The sequence below is a fragment of the Mesocricetus auratus genome, unplaced genomic scaffold (genome assembly GCF_017639785.1).
Source record: "Mesocricetus auratus isolate SY011 unplaced genomic scaffold, BCM_Maur_2.0 Super-Scaffold_100024, whole genome shotgun sequence".
NCBI lineage: Eukaryota > Metazoa > Chordata > Mammalia > Rodentia > Cricetidae > Mesocricetus > Mesocricetus auratus.
In genome coordinates, this window is record NW_024429205.1 from 29,387,055 (window position 1) to 29,408,622 (window position 21,568).

Consider the following 21,568-nt stretch of genomic DNA (forward strand, 5'->3'; position numbering starts at 1 on the left):
AGCATTTCTCTTCCCTGCAGTTTGTTTGCATTAGCTCGCTATTTCTTCTGAGAGCCTACTTTGCCCTCTTAACTATACGTGCCTGGTTGGGGGCGGGGGGGGGCGCTCTGATTAGAAAATGGATCATAACAGGTCCTTTCCTAACTGCGATGAACCTTCTTATGGGAGTGCAGTGACATGTAGGAAATTCCATAAACTTTATAACACAAATGTCATCCTGTGGAACATGGTTCCTATTCTCGTGACTTTTTACCACATCCGCAGTGGCATTAGAAATTCCTTTTCTCTGGTAAAGGTGGGAGCCCATGTGTCCAGATGGCTATCTTGTCCTAATCTCTTAAGCCTAAACTTCACAACCTTTAATTCCATTAGATATCTACAAAAGCATTAGTTGTCATCAAACCTTGCAGAGCATCATTTCAGAGGGGCTTTTGTAAGACTGTCTGAGGATCCCCCTCCCCCAAGACAGGGTTTCTCTGTGTAGCCCTGGCTGTATTAGAACTCACTATGTAGACCAGGCTGGCCTGGAACTCAGAGATCCACCTGCCTCTGCCTCTGGAAATGACTAAATCACCTGTTCTCTGTCTTTGAGGAAACGGATTGTAAGCTCCTTCCCATACTAAATCCCTGCATCTTGGTTCCATGTTCCCTGAGCAGCAGAGGCAGCTGCTTTCTTACTTGAAGATTTGCTTGGGGAGGGAGGGTTGTTTTGGGGTTTGGGGATTATTTGTCTTGTTTTGAGTTTGGGGTTTTCAGTTTTGGTTTTGTTGTTTTTGTTTGTTTGTTTTGAGACAGGTTTCTCTGTGTAACAGCCCTAGCTGTCCTGGAACCCGATTTGTTGAGATTAAAGGCACGCCCACCATGCTCAGCTTTGGACGGGCTTTCATGTGCTGTCTATTCACAGTCTGCTGTATGCACATCTGCCTTGGGCATTTATTGCTAGCAGTTGTATGACAGTGAGTGTGCCCCACCAGATAACCCAGAAAGGTCAGTCATCCCCAAAGCTACGCTGCTTGCAAATTGGTCTTCAGGGGAGTACTACTGTCAGACACTGAAATCTACAGCACCGCAGATAGACCCACACCTTCTGACTCCAGTGAACAGAGACAAATTTAATGCAGGTGGCCGCAAGAATGGACACTGACCTGGGGTCACCTCATATTCAAGTTTAAAAAGCCACCCTCCAGAAGTTATCTCTCTTCAATTTCAAACCCTCTCCACATTGCCAGCTGTGACTATGGACCATCTCCCTAACTCAGTCCCTCCCTGGCACCACTGTCAGCCTGTGGCTTCATTCAGACCCTTGTCATCTCTACCTGGTCCCACTGTGACAGGTTTTTTCCTTCTCCTGTGGACTCTTGCCCAGCCACAGGTTTGAAATTTCTTGAATATAAATAGGATCACACAATTTCTCTACTCAGCTATGGTTGACAGGGCCTGGACATTCTGGACTCTGCCATTTTTCTTCCCATTTCTTGGCCTCGTTCTCCCATCAGTCACTCGTTCCCTCATTCTCTGATCCATGCATTAATCTTGCTCTGGGATACTGAAGATGCAAGTGATAAAATAGACAAGCAACCCCTCTACCACAAAAGAGTAAGTGCCAAGGGATCAAAGTCAGTCTTTCCTGTGGTGTCTCCAGCATCGAGACCTGTGTGTAGCAAATAGCAGATCCTCCATAAATGCTCATGGAATGATCAAATGAGTAATGAATTAATGATCAAGTGAGTTCATTAATGAACAAATTAATTAAAATTCTGAGTCTCCTACTGATATGCCTCATACATGTAAACTTTCAGGTTCCAGGACGCTTGACTTAAGCTTCTCCGTGGGATCAAATAAACACACTGAGAATATGATGACTGTGAACAGAAATGTTTGTGGAATGCTTTCTGTTCCTGGCACTGTTTAAAGTACAAGTTAAGCCATGAGTCTGCACATTAATCTTGAAAGGTGAGTGCTGTCACTGCTGTCTTCTTGTAGGTGGCACTTGCAGAGCAGCAGGTGTGCACTGGCCTGCCTAAGTGGCTGGTGTAGTATTAGAAGGTAAACAGAGCACCTCCTCCAATGACATCACTGCCCCAGTGCCCTGCTTACAGACTGAGGTTCTACACGGTGCAACTCACAGCTAATCCACAAGAACCCTGCTATTCTGCCTCCAATTAGCATTAGTCAGATCCAAAGATATACTGCCAAATAGGCAACTTGAGATTTTTAATTCCAATGATTAAAAAAATGGGCAGAAGACATCCATAAAGTCCCTTAAATTTTCTAAAAATGGACCTCAAACATGTAAAAATGTCCTTTTTATTCATATGAGAAACACATTAAAATGGCAGATAGAAACTACTTCACACCAACTTGGCAAAAATCCAAAAGTTTATGATTACACTGTGCTGGCAAATGTAAAGAACTCTCTCCTTGCGTCGTTGATGAGAATACAAAGTGGTGTGATCGTAAGGAAAAAGTTTGTATTGGCTACAATACCTGTATGGCTTTCCCACCAAGGCACCAATGCCATTTCTGAGTACCAGCTGTTAAGACTCCCAACAACGCAGAATGCTGTGCCCAAGATTGCCCATTGCCATAGCTCTTGCAACTGCAGGAGAGTGGAAATTAGATGTCCAAGCTAGAGAAATTATGATAAGTAATCATAATTGATCACTTTATACCACTTAAATGAAAAGAAATGAAGATTTCTGTGAATTCATCTGGAGTGATTTCCAAGAGAAATTCTTAACATGGGATAAAAGAAATCACAGAAAAGTGCAAGACTGTTCATGGAAAGCTAAACTTGAAAATAATTTTAATAGGATTTAAAACTAATGACAGTCATTTCAAAAAGGAGGGTAAAGGAAATTCAAACGATCCAAGTAGTTTACAAATACAATATTGGATCAAAACTGCTTTCTAATATTATTCAAGGTCAGGGAAGAAGGCACACAAAGAAAAAAAACTTAAAAAAATAAAACTTTGGGGCTGGAGAGATGGCTCAGGTGTTAAGAGCACTTACTGCTCTTCCAGAGGTCCTGAGTTCAATTCCCAGCAACCACATGAATGCTTGCAACCATCCATAATTAGATCTGGTGTCCTCTTCTGGCCTGCAGGGATACATGCAGACAGAATACTATATACATACATAATAAATAAATATTAAAACAAAAAGCAAACCCTTCTGTAAAATAAATAAGTAAATAAATAAAACTTTATAGAGATATGGGCAATGTAATTATGCTGGCTAGTTTCAATGTCAACTTGACAGAGTGGCATCTGGTAATAACTTTTAATTGAGAAAAATGCATCCATAAGCATGGCCTGTAGGTAAGTAGGTAGAACATTTTCTTTATTAATGGGCACAGCCCCCCTGGTGCCAACCATTGCCAGGTAGTCCTGTGTGGTATAAGAAGGCAGACTGAGCAAGCCATAGGGAGCAAGCCAGTGAGCAGCATCCTCCATGGACTCAGTTCCTGCCTCAGATCCAGCTGACTTCCCTGATGGCAGACTTTACGCTGTAAGCTGGAATAAACCATTTCTTCCTCTCATTGTTTTTTGGTCAGCGTTTTGTCACAGCAATAGAAACCCTAACTAAAACAGCAATTAATTCTGTGTTTCTTTTAGATTGACAACATGATGGAGCAAATGAGTTAAAAATGTCTTAACTTCCGAGGAGTCATGGCTTTGGAGAGGAAAGAAGGGTCGTTCAAATAATGAAAGAGGGAAGATTAAGTGACTCCTATGGAGTGGATTTAATTTCAGGTGTTGACATGGATTCTGGGTTTCTACTATACATAAAAGTATAACTGTGAATATATGGGTATACATATATACACATATGATTATTTCTCAGCCATGTCCTCCTATTAGCAAAGGTGCCTGTTGCTAGTTACTTTTCTTGTTTCTATAGCAAATACTTGACAGAAGCAGTATGAAGAAGGAAGTTTGCTAGTTTGCTCATGGTTCCAGGGTTCAGCCCATCAAGGCAGAGAAGACACAGTAGCACCAGCAGGAAACTGCCGGTCACATTGCATCCACCATCAGAAATAGAGCCAGATAGATGGTGCTGCTCAGTTTGCTTTCTCCTTTTACTCAGTCCAGGAACCCAGCCCAGGAAATGGTGCCTTCCATATTCAGGCTGGTCCTTCACAACACAGATGAGCCCCTTTGAGAAGACCCTCGCAATCATGCCCAGAGTTTTGTCTCCTAGGGGGTTCTAAATCCCACCAAGATGTTTAGCCACCCAGCACTGGCACCCAGTGCGGTTCTCTAATGCGGGCATCCGCTCCCAAGATGAATCTTTAATGCCCTTTCCTAGAGGATGATGCCCTTGGAGACATCGCTGGCTCCAGAGCTGGGGTCGGAGGGATGTGAGGCAGAGCATGAGCACGGTTTCTGAGGTAAAACTTAAGGGGTACTCCAGTTTTAATGGGGCATGTCAGCAAGGCATAGGAGTCAATTTGAAGGCGCTTCCAGTGACCAAATCTGGGATGATTTGAAGTAAAGGGCTATTATATACACTTTTCCTGTCACATGGTCAGAAAAATGTAATAGAGAAAGATGCTGGGAGAGAAAATGAAAGCCGACGATGAGGAGCAACATGGTAATAATTTGTGACTATGGATAACTATGGTCAATGTATTATTCTTGGAAATTTTCTGTCAATTTTAAATTATTTCCCCAAAAAGCTTTATAGTTATTTATTTTTAGGTCAGTATCTTGATTTTTTAGACTAATTTTTAATTGTTTGTGTGTGTGTACATGTGAGTGCCCACAACACATGGAAGAGGTTGTTAGATCCCCTGGAGGTAGTTACAGGTGGTTGTGATCCACCCAGCCATGTGGGTACTGAAAACTGAATCGGGTCCTCTGTAAAATTCGTATACACTCAACTCCTGACCCACCTCTCCAGTCCCGGGGTTTTTTTATTTTTCATAAAGTAAAACGGAGGAGATGGTTCCATGAAGACGGCGCTGGAATCCCCAGCGCCTGCCTGTGTGAACAAGCTGTGTGCCTGGTACTTGTGGGAACCTGTCTTTGGGCCTTCAGTGGGAACCAGCCCTGAGAGAGGGCATGTGAACTGAGAAAGGACAGGTGAAGAGACAAAGGAGAAGACAAAAACAAAGGGTAGAGTCAGAAGGGCAATCCAGTGAATACTGAATGCCCCAAGTTTACTCTTCCACATTCTTAAATACCCCAACCAAAAGTGGGGGACACCGCCAAAAACTTCAATTATCATGTATAAGGAGCAAACAGACTTTCTTCCCTTAATCCTCCAACCATTTGGTAACCACACCTCTTATCCGGCCTTGAGAGTCAAGAGTAAACTACCTGAGCCCAGGTCTGTTGTTATTTAGATAAGATATCAGTCACCAAGTCTGAAACATTCTGCAGTAAACAAGCCTTAGACCTTTAGGTCTTTTGACTTATTAAGACAGTTTTTTAACTCTCTGACCTGGAGGCAAGATGCCATCTTTATGGGACCATAGGTGTGCCCAGTACATAACCTTGTCAGCAAAGCTGGGGGATGAGCAGGGACCTGTATGGAGCCCTCTGGTCAACCAACCTAGCCAATTAGTGAGCTCTGGGTTCAGTGAGAGACCCTGTCTCCAAAACAGAAGATGATGAAGCAACTGAGGATCCAGTGTCCACTTCTGGCCTCCGCATGTATCCTCATGGGCAAGCGCATGCAGCAAACACATACAACTCTTCAAAGTACAAATAAAATGGCTATTTATTTTACACAGTCAAATATTATCTTTCTAATAGATTAAAGATTAATGCAAACATACATTCTACATCTTATTACAGAGTTATGAAGAATCACTGTCATGAACAGTTTGGCACTAGAGGAAAAACATAATGTATGTCAGGTTATTGCAAAATAATAAAAAGGTCCAGTCATGTAAAACATGTTTGAATATTAAAAAAAAAAATTGGAAAGCGACTCAGTAAAGGTAAAAGGAGATAATAGGGTTACATGGGGATATATTCCTGTCACTGTTGGATGAATAACTTGTGTTCTGATTCTGAAATCTGAACCACCAACATACTCCAAAGGATAATTAACATTCCCCCTCCTTTATGGGAGGCTTTTCACCCACTTGTGAAGCTGTATTGCTCTGTCTTTGTGATGTACAGCTTGGAGGCAAAGGGGGGGGGGGGGGGGCTTGAAGGATGGTTCCAAAATGCTCTATGTACTGCCAATTACTTGTTAGATGAGAGGTGTGTAGAATAAAAAAGGTGTTCACTCACAGGATAGTTAAAACTTCAAACTTTTAGGAAGTAGTTCTAATGTCAAAATAAAACCATAGTTTTTGCTAAATTAAAGTTGATACAATTAGCAACACATAGCTATCTGAGTACCTTCTAACCTGTAATTTCATCCATGTCAGGTCACCCTCTGCTGCTCAGGGTAAACTCTTGTGTGATACAGGCATCCAGTATAATAAGAGCCTATGTGGGTTTCCTCCTCACTTTTAACCAAGGAATCTCATTCCATTAACCCAGGCTTCCGCATCCCCTTGTGTTTTTCTCCCCCCCCCCACCCTCATTCCTTTTACCCCTCCGCACCTCTCCCTGCATCTCTGTCTCCTTTTCTTTAGTACTTCCCTATTCTAGTTAAGAATCTTTCTGAAGGACGAAGGGAAGGGTGGGGAAATGAAAAAGAGATTCTCCCTGTAAGATGTAGAGATTTGGACAGCATTAGTGGAAACTGTTCCCTTGTCTATCAGATAGATAAGATGGGGTTGGGCTGGGGGACTGGACGGAAAAACATAAACCAATAGCCAGGGTAGAAAAGGTACTAGATATTGCTGTTATTCAAATAACTTAAGTTGCTCTCTGTGTGTTAGGGGCAACTGAATTCTCTGGAGACCTGGTGACTTTCGCTGAGATGACTTTTCGGAGGAACTCCAGCCTAGCATACTTGCAAACTGTTGTTCCTGAAGATAGGTGCAAGAATGGTTTACAGGAAGTGAAGTTGCTGCTACCCTGGACTATGAGGACCTCTGCACATCGGCAGAGTCGATTCACAGCCCAGAAGATGAAAAGCAGAAGCAGGCAGCCAGGGCATGACTTTGGGGACAGGTAGCACTCAAAGCGTGGGAAACCACAAACTTGGCCCAATCACTGGCAATCTCACCAAGACTCTGCAAGAGACTTCCCTTGATTTCAGGGCCTAGCAGTCACTGATTAGTCCCAGAAATTGAACAATGACTGTTCCTAACAAACTGATTGGCCTCAGAAAAGGCTTCCTTTGGGATTGAGCTTTCCATGGAGGGGCCAGACAAGAAATTTTCCATAGAAGCAGAGGGAAGTTGGAGACCCTGCTGGAGTAGATGCATATAAAAATCAAGCATCTGTGTTACTTGGCTTTTTGTTACTATCAGAAATAGCTGAAAGAAACCATGCATAAAGACAAGGGTTATTTGGGCTCAAAAATTTGGAGATTCTAGTCCATGATCAGGTCGACTTACTGTTTCCAGGTATCTGGTGGAGTGCCCAATGGCAATTTTACAAAGGGTGTGACTGGGCAAGACTGATCACCTCTTTGTAATCCAAGTAGCAAACATTACATAGGAAAGGGCGGAATTCCACATCCCCTTTAAGAACCGGCCCCCAATGGCCTCTTTAGGGTTCTTTGATGCCCCACCCACTGAGCCCCATCTCTTCAAGGCCCCCACCTCTCAGTAGCACCACCCAAGGCACCCAGTGTAGAGCAGGAGGGGTTCTTGAGGCTGACCTTTCTAGGAATGGAAAGCTGTGCGTGATTTCCTGTCCATATCATCAGGTCAAGAATTGTGGGTATCCTGAAAAACAGCCCTTCCTTATGGAACACTATGACTAGAGTGTTTTCCTTCTGCTTTTAACACATGGTAGTCCATTTTTGTCAAGAATGAGGGGCTGCTGTCCTTCATGAATGCAACAGAAAGTCAATGATTCCTCCAACCCATATTCATCTTGAGGTGCAATGCCTTAAACTGGGACACATGAGTTTCATATAAATAAATGCGGCCCTAACCATTCAACACAGTGAAAAGAACACCATGCCATTTGGTTTTATGCACTTGAAAAGTTAATTAACCTCCTTCAGTTCCTCTGCTGGGAAGGTCTCTACGCAGCAGTTTGCATTGTGATCACAGGTCGTATAAATAAAGCATTTGGCCCAGAGCCGACACACATCAATAAGTGACAGCCATCGTGATTATTTTTCCTACAAAAATAATCCCATGGGACAAGAACTATCAGCATCATTCTCATAGCCTTTTACAAAGGAAGACATTGAAACTTAAAAAGTTGCAGATCTTGTTGAAGTCCATGCTTCTAGTAAGCTAGAGAGCTGAGATCCAACCTGCTTCTATCTGTTTGGATTGCCCATATTTTTAAACATGTTATGATCTTTGAATAACATGGACTAAAAAGTCTATAACCATAAGAGCCATTCATTCAGGGCCCCAGACAGTTGGTTGCATGGGTTCTGGATGTCTACAAGACTGTTTCAGACAGCAGGAGTAAATGAGGCCCAGACCAAAGGCATCCATGGGAACCACTCTCCCAGATGGAATGGGGATCATCTCTCAAACAAATGACTTTTACAGAATTCTAAAGGATCTTGCAGTCACTAAAGAATTGCAGTTTAGGGCTGGCAGGATGCACAAGGGGAAAAAATGTTTGCCATACAGACCTGAACACTTGAATTCAGTCCCCAAAACCCATGGTAGAAGGAAAGGAAAACTCTGAAAAGTTGTTGCTGACCTGTACATGACGTACCATAGGACACACAACACATATTTAATGTTTTAAATCTGTATTACAGTTTAGTAGAGTTAACAGCAAAAAATCCAAATCCATCCTTAGAACTGCTTGAGTAGTTTCAGAAGAACACATACCAGAATAGTTTTTAAGTCATGGTCTTCATACAAAGTGTCACTGGCAGGACTTTATAGAACTATATCACACTCTGTAGCACTTTTTTCAAACACAGTAACTGAGTGGAAATAGCTCCCATAACACAGAGTATGGTGCTTGTGGCATGAAGTAAACATTGCCATGTGCTTTCAGCTCCTAGGAGAAGAGGATACTGAATGGTTTCTACTTCAGACTGCCCATGCTGACAATGCCTGACATGTTTCCATAGCCTGCCTGCCCATGAATGCCTCTGAAGTTAGTAGGAAACTCAGACTTCCCAGAGGAGCCATAGACAGTGTCTCTTACCATTGAGATGTCTACATCCATATTATTATAATCAACGTACTTCATAACTGCAGAACAAACCCTTCCTATCTCAAATCCAAATGTAATTAACTCTTAAAAGCTTACTGGCCTGCTGGTAGCAGAACCACTCCACCCCCATGATGTCCTTAGCATCTGTTGTCAATACAACCTATTTAATTCTTGGTTTCACTCCCACTAAAGAAGTTTCATTACTGTATCTTAGTGGCTCAATCTCACCTAAACCCCAATATTTTCCCCTGGTTTCATGCTGTGACCCCTCTTGCCCAGCATCCTTGAGATCTGTCTTCAACTGGGGAAGGTTAAAGTATAAACACCTTCTTTCCATTCCCTGCTTAATCAAAGACAGTGTCTATAATGCCACTGCCTGACGCTAGATTCAGGAAACAGATTCCTTTTAGTCTTGTCCTGATCACCTAGAAAAGGGAGATTTAGTAAAATAGGATGAAATGATAGTGTTTTAAGACATTTTGGCGTAGTTTTCCATGCAACAATAGATGACAAATACACAGTATAATACTTACTAATCTATAAATAAAAATGATGTAAGCTTACAAGTAAATGCATCACCACAACAAACACCAGGTTTGGGTGCTGGCAGTCACTTGGTTAGTTTCTGCTATCCAGAGCAATGGTTCTGCGAGGCATGGTGGTCTTCGCCTACAGTCAGAGTACTCAAAAGGCCTAGAAAGAACTACCTATGTATCCCACCTAGGCTACATAAGGTAACATTGTTGCAAAATACAACCAAGCTGCTCAGTCCAGCCAAGGTACTCCTTGGTGCTTGAAAGGAGGAGTGTGGACTAAGGAAAGAAATAAACTAGAAACAGAAGGAAGAGTCAGGAGGACATCCAGTAATTACTGTGATCAGCCCCAAGTTTATTGCTCCAAGTTCTTATATACCCCAATCAAAAGAGGGGAAGGCAAAAGACTTCCTAACCATAATATCAGAGCAAACAAATGTAATTACCTCCTCAATACCTAAAACATCAAGTGACCACACCCTAAACCAGATATCCCATTGAAAAGGCATGACATACAATTGCCATACCTTAGGCCAAACATTCTGCGGTATAACCTTGAAGGGGCAGTAATAGGCTCAAACTCTCTTAAGTCAAGATGGAGGAGCCACTTCTATGGGCCTCCACACAAAGCAAAGCATTTCTTAGTTTTCGTTTTGTTTGACGACTAGGAGTAATATATAACATTCACCTGCGGGACACGGTCCCACAGATGTGCACATATACCTATGGGTGGCCTTTGTCAATTGGAGTGGCCCAGGCAGCTCCCTGCAGGAACAGATACAGAATTTTAAGCATCCACACACATGAAACATCTCTTCAGTAAGGTTATAAAAATTTAAGATTTAATAGGGTTTTTTTGTTTGTTTGTTTGTTTGTTGATTTTTTGAGACAGGGTTTCTCTGTATTGTTTTGGAGGGAGGCTGTCCTGGCACTCGCTCTGTAGACCAGGCTGGCCTCGAACTCACAGAGATCCGCCTGCCTCTGCCTCCCGAGTGCTGAGATTAAAGGCGTGCGCCACCAATGCCCAGCTGCAAGATTTAATAGTTTTAAAAAGGAAATCCTACCCCAAATTTCAAATTTCACAGAGCCAGTACATACCACAGATACCACAAATATACTTCAAAAAATCATCTTTCAGCTGATTCACTTCATGAAATATTTTCCTAAGCATTTCCTTGACTTCTTGGCTGTAGAATCTTCTATCAGCAACTCATACCATACCAATTTGGAGACACCATTTTTCTGAAAAGAAAATAGAAAGAATTTATTTTATCCTGTGGTATAATCTATGAGTTTTCATTTATTGGTCCCTTAGAACTCTGGACTTCATAACATTTTATTGTTAGTGCAGTATAAATTTTTAGGAACACTGTCAAACTTGGAGAGACTCTCTAGGTCTCTTTTATGTAGAAGCTTCAGATGTCAGGACATAGCAAATTTCTTTTTAGTGATAAACTTAAATTATGTTTTGGGTTGAGATGTATGAGATATTCATAGTTGTATATACTATTGATTTTCAAAATATTACTGATAGGAGAGAAATTTCATTTTTAATCACTGATCAAGACAAAATCTTCTTTTTACAATTTTACATATGTAGTGATGGAAAGGATTTCTTATAGATTGCTTTTTGTTTCATATACTTACAATATTATTTTGTACTCCACACACACATAACTTCTGGAGCTGGGCCTTGTGAGATACTTTTAGCCTCTGTACTTACACATGTTCCTGTCACCTTTGAGCCCAACAGCAAGGCCCTGAAGGACACAGGACACTTGTGGTCTGGCTTTCCCTGGTTGGGCTTACATCCTAGTTGTTGTTAAATAGATTAGGGAGAAAACAGAAAGCAAGGGGGATGTGTGTCCCTTTCTTCTGTGTGAAACTCAGGGAAGGAATTCAGACAAAATAGTCTTTCTTTATAAAAAAAAAAAAGATTAAAAGTGATGGTAAATGAGATTAGATGAAATGGTCCTCCGTTATCACTCCTGAACCTGTCTAGGGCTCAGAGGGTATCATACACTCTATCAAGGACCAGGAAAGTAGCAGAATTAAGAATCAGAGGCCATTGTAGTGACAATAGTATCTAATCCAAACCAGGAAGCAGAGCAGGATTCAGAGCTGACCTCCATTAGCAAAAAAGGAGCAGTGGGCCCTAGGAAACAAAGACTGAGGCACAGGTGGGTCAGTTCCAAAAGCTCCACACATGTGTACAAGGACTTCACAACAGAGCCCAGTGAGGGCCACACAAGAACACAGACCTCCGCCTCAGACACCCTCCCTTGCCAAGTGCTCACACAAGGAAGCATGTCGGAAGCATGTTCCGTTAGCCGTTGCTCCAGGAAGAGTCTCAATGTACAAATCATAAGGGAAACTCCTTGAAATCTTCCATTAAGTCTGTTAATTACATCCGATGTTTACTAGGAAATTCATATTACCACAGCAATGCTTTGCTTTCTAAATTATGTTTCACAATAACTCTAAGACAGAGGTACTATGGCATTTTACATGGACAGACACAAAGCAAAAGGAACACTAAGTAGTTTCCTAAGGCCACCTAGTTCATACTGGAGTTCACAATCCAACTCTTGTGCCTGCTGCCCATGGTAGCTTGAAGAACTCTGGGTGTCTGAGATCAGTAGCTCCACCTATTTGGGTTGACCATTCTCCATAAAAAAACCCCTTTCTCTGCATCAGGATTTAGTGCCCTTCAGGATAAGCAAACCATCCGAACTGAAGAGTTGTCTTCTTCCCACCGTTGAGTCCGAAGCCACAGCGAAACACCATTTGTTTGTTGTTTGTTTGTTTTGTGAATGTCATGAGCATGTGACGTCAATAACACACCTCAAAGAAAGCTTGTTCAGTGTAGCCTGCTTCTCACAACGCAGAACCCAAATTGATTCCAGGAGAGACACTTACAGGAGGGCGGCGAGTGTCTGTCATGAGCCTTTGGATCTTGGTGCTATTCTGGCAGCAGCCCCTTTCGCTCTGCTCCATCAAAGAAGCCTGTGATGTAGTTCAAGGGCGTGCGCTCTCCCAGCACAGCTGTGCGGCACACATTCTGATTCATGGAGAGCCATTGAGAAATGGTTGCACAGAACCCAGAAGCAAATACTGCAAGATCTCCAGATTCCACTCCCAGATTTCTGGTAAGAACTCTCACAACCACACTGACCCTTCCCGTCCTTTCATTTCTGCAGATCTAGAAGGGGTGCACAGCACTGTTATCATACACAGGCTCATGCTATTGTACTGTTATTATATCAAACGGCAGGGTTACTCCCTGTGGAAGAGGAAGCAGAAGCAGAATAAGAGCCAGAGGATGCCAAGAAAACAAGGCCCTCTAAATCAGCACGATCAACACCCCTGTGCACTCACAGACAAGGCAGCAGGCACAGGGCCTGCACGGGTCTGCACCGGGTCCTCTGTGTACAGATTATGGCCTCCACTTTAGTGTTTTTATGAGACCCCTGACTGTGTGGGCAAGTAGTTCTCTGTTATTGTGACTTCCCTTGGGCTCTTTATCTTCTGTTGTTTGTCTTGTCCAACTGTGATGTGATCATTTTTGTATTATCTCATTACATTTTATTTTGTTATATTTGATTATTCTCCCTTAGAAACCTGTTCTTTTATAAAGAGAGGCAGAAAGGGTGTGGATTCAGATAGGGGTGGGGGTTGGGGGAATAGAGGGAGGGGAAACTATAGTCAGGGTGTCAATTAAAGGGAAAAAAGGAAGTGAAATAAAATGTCAAGGTTACTGCCAAACTTGGAAACCATCTACCCACACTCTCTCTCATATAGAAGCTTCAAGTGCAGTTTTTGCTTGAGAAAGCGTTCATGTGAAATGCGCCTCTCTGCCTTGTCAGGTCAGCCCTTCCACGACTCTCCTCTTGTCAGAGCGTTTTGTCTGAGTTCCTGGAGACAGAGCATCGTAAGTCAGGTCCGCTGGGTACCACAGCTGACCAGAATTGCATGCCGAGCCTCACTTTGTTCCTAAGCATTTCTGGTTGTCTAAGGAACCCGGACCTCCTGATTAGTTCTGTAGCTTGTTCTATTCTCGACTCCTGGCTGGACACGCCTCCAAGTCTCAGGAAGCCAGTTCCTCTAATTAGAGGACTTTCGCTCCTAGCAAGCTCCCGTTAGAGGTCCTGTGAGTCGTCTTCACCCTTCACCTCCCCCTCGTCCTACCTGTCCTTACCCAAGGGTGTCGGATGTTTAATCAGCTTGGCCCCAAATCGTGTAGCTGAGTGACAACAATGGCTGAAAATAGATACTACTAGGAGGACGGAAGCAAAGGCCAAAACTGGCTTGAAAGAAAACACTGTCCTCACTAGCATACCATTAAACATTGTCCCAGCCAGATAGCTAAAATAATTACATGTAAGAATTTCAATGTGGCCAAGCGGTAATGGCGCACACCTTTAATCCCAGCACTCGGGAGGCAGAGGCAGGTGGATCTCTGTGAGTTCGAGATCAGCCTGGTCTACAAGAGAGAGTTCCGGGACAGCCCAAAGCCACAGAGAAACCCTGTCTCAAAAAACCAAATAATAATAATAATAATAATTTCAATGTGGATAAAATATTTTCCTCTTACTCCTATGATATGTAGGAATAAAAGTAACCATGTGTGTATGGGAAGCTGCTGTTTTTAGTTCTCAGTTAGGGCCATGTTTAAATCTGAAGGTCAAGACTAGCTCCCAATGTTGGGGTTCTCTCCACGTGTGCAGTTTTGCTTTCTTTTATCCCATCCTCCACGGGTGGTAACTGAGAGGGCGCATAAAGTCCAGGGCAGTGAGGAGACACCGCAGCAGCTGTGTGACTGTAAACGGGCTGTTGCGCCTTAAAGGAGAGGCAGGTTACCTGTCACAGACTCAGAACTCCGCAGCAGTGTTGCTTTTAAAGCCCGGGGACAGCGACTCTCAACCTTCCTAACGTGCGACCCTTTACCACGGTTTCTCCTGTTGTGCTGACTCCAACCATACAACTATTTTCGTTGCCACTTCAGAACCGTAATTTTACTATTGTTGTGAATCATAACGCAAGTATCTGCTGTACGATCCTAGAGGGGTTGCGGCCCACGGGTTGAGAAACTGCTGCCCGGAGGTGGCCGGGCAGTTAGGAACACTGGCCACTCTTCCCAAGGACCCGCTTTGGTTCCCAGCGGCAGCTCACAACCGGCAGTAACTCCAGTTTCCGGAGATCTGATGCCCTCTTCTGACTTCCACGGGCTCCTGCACACATCTGGCACACCTTCGTCTGCTCAGGCACAAACACACCCAAGAGCTCTCCTCTTCTGCTGGTGAGAGCTCTGATCACACTTCCAAGCCTGGAGCAGGTTCCTCCACCGAGTGGTTTGGGAATGAAATTCTCTCCTTTCCCCCACCCCGCCCCCTGGCGCTTGTGTTTGGACCCTGGGCACCCAGCTGGTGAGGTCTGGGGAGAGGTTGGGAACCTCCGAGGGAAGAGAGAGTCCGGGACGGCAGAAGTGGGTCACCCCTGGAGGCTTATACGCCAGCTTCCCTCCCACCCGAGTCTATTCGCTTCCTGATCTACAGCATCGAGAACAACCCACACTCTTCCACGGCCAGGGGTTGAGCCACAACACCACGGCTTTCCTGCCGTAAAGGACTGTAGTCTCTGAGACCATGAGCCAAAAAAAAAAAATCCATCTTCCCACAACTGGCTCTCAGGTGTTCCTCATGGTAGGAGAAAGGAAAGGAGCAGATCCAAAGGCAGTTAGGGCCCACAGAAACGTGTTACAGCGCTAAGGCAATCTCAGCGTCCACAGGCACTTCTAAAAACCTTGTGTTGGACATGGCCTAATCTAGAGGCCTAACCCTAACCTGGCTTATTCAATATTTAAACTAATATAACTGACAGAGACGCAACCAAAAAACAAAACAAAACAAAACCAGATATCAACAAAAAAAGAACCCTGTAGAGGGCTGGAGAGATGCTCATTGGTTGAGAGGACCTGCTGCTACTCCAGAGGCCCTGGGTTTGATTCCCAGAACTCACATGGTGGTTCACAAAGTCTGCAAACCCTATTTCAGGGAATTTGACAGCACCTTTCTGATCTGTTTGGACACCACTCAAGCATGAGGTGCACCTGTATACCTGCACACAAAACACTCACACACACAGAATAAATAAATTATTTTAAAAAACCAAGAAGACTGTAATAGCTCAGACATGCCATGCTCACAATTTGAATGGTTGCTAAACAACTGTTCAATGACAACATAAAGTTATCAGGATATTTCCATTTTGGGGGTTTTCATTACTCTTGGGGTTGTCTTTAGTCTGCATATCTGTCCTCCACAGTTACAAAGTTGGCCCCAAAGTTTTAAATGCCCTCATAAGGACACAAGAGATCGGGCAAATGAAGGTGTGTTTTCGGTGCTGAGTCTTTTCTCCTCTGAAAGAGACGTTCCTACGTACCGCCTCATTGCTCAGAGCTGCTGTGTTCACTGTTGACGAGCTGTGTGCACTCTCTCTGCTTAGGCTAAACCAATTATGAAAGCAGACCTGCCCAGTCTTGGCACCAGTGAATTAGCAAACAGCACTGTAGGAGGAAAACAATGCTGCCATTAACCATGTGACTTACTAAAGGCGCATATAGATGAGGTAATAAAAGAGCGGTTTACCACACCACTAACCACACCCACTTTAGGCATAACTAAAGACGTATACAGACGTAGGCGGTGAACTACGTCACTAGGCAGGCCCACTTTTGGGCATGGCTTGGGGCGTTACAGGGGAAGGTATAAAAGACTGAACAAAGGAAGTCTTGGTCTCTTTTTCCGGCTTTCAGCTTCCAGTTTGGCGGCGGAAAACTACTCGGCTCATCTGGGTTACTTGTTTGGTATCTTGTGAGTAATTTCTACAATAAATACTCAGTTTTACTTTCAGTAAATGTGCTGTTTATCACATCATTTGGTGTCAGAAGTTTCGAAATCCGGATCCAGGCACCCAGAAAAGCGGCTGCTCCTCGGCCTGACCAGGCACACGTGGACTCTCCTTTTGCTAAGTTCCCCACCACTTCTCTTGGCAAGGCACGAATCCTGCCGCCAGGAACCAGCACCTTCTACCTGCCGGTAAGGTTAGGTGGTATTCCGAGATTTCTCTCGAGGCCACGTGCTCTTTTACTGGCGGCCTGCTGATTTCGGCCTGAATAAAACTCCACTGTAACAAACTTAACTGCTTTATACAATGTCAGCTAACATTACGATGCAGGATGTTAAGAATTTTCTTGGTTTTTGTATGGATGGGATTTTAGAAAGGGTTGAGGACCTACCTGAAAGGTACTTCCTACCCACGATGGTGATTATTAGTTTCATAATCAATATAATTTTGCTAAAGAAATGGCTCAAAAATAGGGCATAATTTATACAGGTCATACGGTCATCGCAGGATAGTTTTGAAATCCTAATACAAAGAATTCAGGAAATGGAAAATTCCTTGCAGGATAGTAAGGAAGGTTTGGTAGAAAATATTCAGGATATTAAAAATGATAAGGTCTGACAAACAGGTTTAAAGAGACAGAACAAAAAATTGAATTACTTTCAGGAAAAAATGTGTTCAACAGACAGAATAGAAAAAGTGGAAGATAATGTTGAAACGTTTAACCAACAAAACTGCTCCATGTTTGATGATTTCACTAGCAAACTACAAAGACTGGAACATAAGACTGAAATGCTAACAGAAAAGAATTGTTCCATGTCTGAGAGCAATGACAAACTAGCTGATAGAACGTCATTTCTGGAAGGCAGTTTACATGCCATTGAGATACTTTCTAAGGATGAGAATATTAAATATTTGGAATCATGTGTAAATGATGAATGTAAAAAAAATGAAAGATTCCATGATGTCCTTAGAAAATTATTTGTCCCAAGAACTTCAAGAGCTCAGAGAAACAATGATGAATAGACTGCAGGTTTTAGAAGACATCCAATCTGATACTTCAGAATCAGACATACAGGCAACAGGTCAGGACAGGAGTTTCCCAACACCTCTCAAATGCCAGAAAGACCTCCCTAAGGTTGCTATGCGTTCACCTATGGTTTTCCCAGTGTCTGTAACTGAAAAACCAGCAATGAAAAAGCACTCAAATGGTCCCATTGCTTATCAATGGGAACCTATACAGATGAAGGACCTAAAGAGAATCAAGGAGGCCATTGTTTCGTATGGTCCCTATGTCAGAGAGCTCCTAACCTCATGGGCCACTGTAAATAAAGTAACCCCAAAAGACTGGGCCCAATTAGCCTTGGCAGTGCTCAAAAATTCTTGTCAAATTCAATGGAGAGCTTTATGGAGGCAAGAGGCGAAAGCCTTAGAGATTCAGGAATTAAAGAAAGGTCATGAAGTACCCCAAGATAAGATTCTTGGGGAGGGTGCTTACACTGACACGCAGGTTCAGTCTGCATATGACGAGTGCATGTTGTCTTTATGCCGTACAGCTGCTTTAAATGCCTTGGATAAGGTTTGTGAAACAGGAGAGATAATGCAACCCTATACCAAGGTAGTACAGGGTCTAAGGGAAAGGTTCACTGAATTTTTAGAGAGATTATCCAGAGCAATAGAAGTACAGGTAGCAAATCCAGAATCTAGGCAACTCCTCATAGAATCTTTGGCATATGAGAACGCAAATCCTCAATGCAGGCAGGTAATTTGGCCATTAAAAATAAGATCAGCGCCATTGGAGGAATGGGTCCTACATACAGCGAACCTAGAATGTAAAAGTCAGGATATGGGAGCTTGGGTAGGTGAAGCTATTTCTACAGGCTTGAGGAGGCACCAAGATGTCAAATACCCTACCCGTGACGATATAGAGGCCTGGGTAGGGAAGGCAATCTCCAAGAATTTTAACAGACATAACGATGCCACGTGCTTTAACTGTGGTAAAATAGGACATCTGAGCCAGATGGTGGTGGCGCACGCCTTTAATCCCAGCACTCGGGAGGCAGAGGCAGGCAGATCTCTGTGAGTTCGAGGCCAGGCTGGACTGACAGCCTCCAAAACAATACAGAGAAACCCTGTCTCATAAAAACCAAAAAAAAAAAAAAAAAAAAAAAAAAAGAAAATAGGACATCTGAGTGGGAACTGTAGACAACGCATTCCTAGAAATAATGCTTTTACCAGGAATGCATCAAACAGAAGGCCTCAGCCTCCTGGTCTCTGCGGGAGGTGTGGAAAGGGCAAACATTGGACCAACGAATTCTGGTCCACTACAGATAGACAAGGTAGTTTTTTACAGCTGGGAAATGGGAATAAGGACCTCAAGCAGGCCCCAGAAAGAAAAATTATCCAGTCATTCCCAGTGACAGTGGAGGACAGCCTCTCCCAGGACAATTAGAAGATCCACTGCCCATTGTAAATAATACAGCACTGGATAATACATTAGCTCCAGAGGATGAATCAATTATATCAGGAGGAAATACAAAACATATATTTTGGCAAACTTCTATACAATATCATAGACCCAAGTTAACAGTTAAAGTAAATAATATGGTGATTAATGGCATTTTAGACACCGGATGTGACGTCACCATCATTAATCAGAAGTCCTGGCCCCCAAATTGGGCTTTAGAAGAGGTTAACGTTCAATTCTTAGGGATTGGAACCCTATCTGAAGTTAAACAGAGCGTTAGATGGATTGAATTTCTTGGGCCAAAAGGACAGAGAGGAAGGTTAAAGCCATATGTTGCAGATATTGCTATAAACTTCTGGGGTTGTGATCTATTACAGCAATGGAATACGCAGATTAACATTCCTCCTGTATCAGCTAGGAATTATAGACAAGCTCTTAGTGGTAGTAAGAATATAGTAAGGCAGTACAGAAAACATGCCAAATGTACAGGCTGTACAGAAGCAGGATGCTAGTGCCAAACCTACAGAGAAACCAAAAGCTCTACCCTTAAAATGGCTGACAGATGAACCCGTCTGGGTGGGTCAATGGCCTATGACATCTGAGAAGTTAGAGGCTTTGGAGAAGTTAGTTCAGGAACAGCTAGATGCTGGACATATTGAGGAATCAACTAGTGCATGGAATTCACCTGTTTTTGTTGTCAAGAAGAAGTCTGGTAAGTGGAGAATGGTTACTGACCTTAGAGCCATCAACAAGGTAATTCAGCCTATGGGGTTTGTACAACCTGGGATGCTGTTACCTTCTCTAATTCCTAAGGATTGGCCAATTATAGTTATAGACTTAAAAGATTGCTTCTTCACCATACCGTTACAAGAAAACGACAGAGAAAAGTTCGCCTTCACAGTACAGAGATTCCAGTGGAAGGTACTACCTCAAGGTATGTTAAACAGCCCAACTTTGTGTCAATATTTTGTGAATAAACCTCTAGAAGTAATTTGTAAAAAAATTCCACATTCGTTAATATATCATTATATGGATGACATAATACTGTCTGATTCAAATAAGGATACTTTGGAAAAGATGTTTGAAGCAGTAAAGGAAACTTTGCCTCACTGGGGATTACAAATTGCCCCAGAAAAAATACAAAGAGGAGATTTAACTATTTAGGTTATAAAATAGATGCTCAGAAAATTAGACCGCAGAAAGTACAGATCAGAAGAGATAGTTACTGGACTCTTAATGATCTTCAAAAACTATTAGGAGAAATCTCTCAATTACAGACAATTATCGGTGTAGAAGGGCATGATTTAAAACACCTGAAAATGGCTTTAAAAGGAGATAAAGACCTAAACAGCCCACGAGTACTATCAGCTGAGGCTGAAAAAGAATTAGAATGGGTAGAAAAGAGAATATTAGAAGCACATGTGTATGGTGTGGATCCAAAGCTGGACTGTATTCTGGTTATTTTACCATCTAGAGAATACCCCTCAGGAATATTAATTCAGAGGGAAGACATCATACTAGAATGGGTATTTCTGCCACATAAACAGAATAAAAAATTGAAAACATATATAGAAAAGATCTCCGATTTGATATTAAAAGGTAAGTTAAGGCTTCGTCAACTGACTGGGGAAAGCCCAGCTGAAATTATTGTATCTTTAACAAATGAGCAAATTTCCTCCTTATGGAAGGATAATGAGTATTGGCAAATAGCTTGAAGTGACTTTTTGGGAACTATTAGTAATAACTATACCAAAAAAAATTCTTAAAGAAAACAATTTGGATTCTTCCATGTATCGTGAGGCAAACAACTATTTCTGGAGTTCTTACCTTCTACACGGATGCAAAAAAATCAGGTAAGGCAGGGTATAAATCAGGAAATATAAGTAAAATAGTTCAAAGCCCTTACAACTCCGTATAAAAAGCAGAGTTATATGCCATTCTCATGGTACTTAAAGACTTTACAGAGCCTCTCAATATAGTCACGGAGTCTCAATATGCAGAAAGAGTTGTCTTGCACATTGAGACTGCATGCTAGTACAGAATTAACCTCATTATTTTTACAATTACAGGAAACCATCAGAAACAGGACTCATCCTATATATATATATAACACACATCAGATCCCATACAGGTCTGCCAGGTCCTCTGGCACAAGGCAATGATGAAATTGATCGTTTATTAGTAGGTAATGTGTTGGAAGCTTCAGAATTTCATAAGAAACACCAAGTTAACAGCAAAGGCTTAAAGAAGGATTTTTCTATCACCTGGCAACAAGCCAAAGAAATAGTAAGAAATTGCCCCAGTTGCTCATTCTACAATCACACTCCATTACCAGCAGGTTGTAATCCTAAAGGTATTCACAGAAATGAACTTTTGCAAATGGATGTATTTCACTTCCCAGAATTTGGCAGTTTGAAATATGTACACCAAACCATAGACACATTCT

The 21,568-nt window shown here is 42.6% G+C and overlaps 1 long non-coding RNA gene across 2 annotated transcripts; it reads left to right on the forward strand.

The window, feature by feature from the left end:
- Positions 1-801: 801 nt before the first annotated feature.
- Positions 802-8,181, forward strand: LOC110341541. 2 transcript variants are annotated; one of them, XR_005870841.1, is made up of 4 exons: positions 802-1,596; positions 1,800-1,953; positions 3,619-3,756; positions 6,849-8,181. It is a non-coding gene; the product is annotated as an uncharacterized LOC110341541 (long non-coding RNA). The 2 variants fall into 2 exon arrangements; XR_005870842.1 differs by having other exon boundaries at positions 802-987.
- Positions 8,182-21,568: the final 13,387 nt, after the last annotated feature.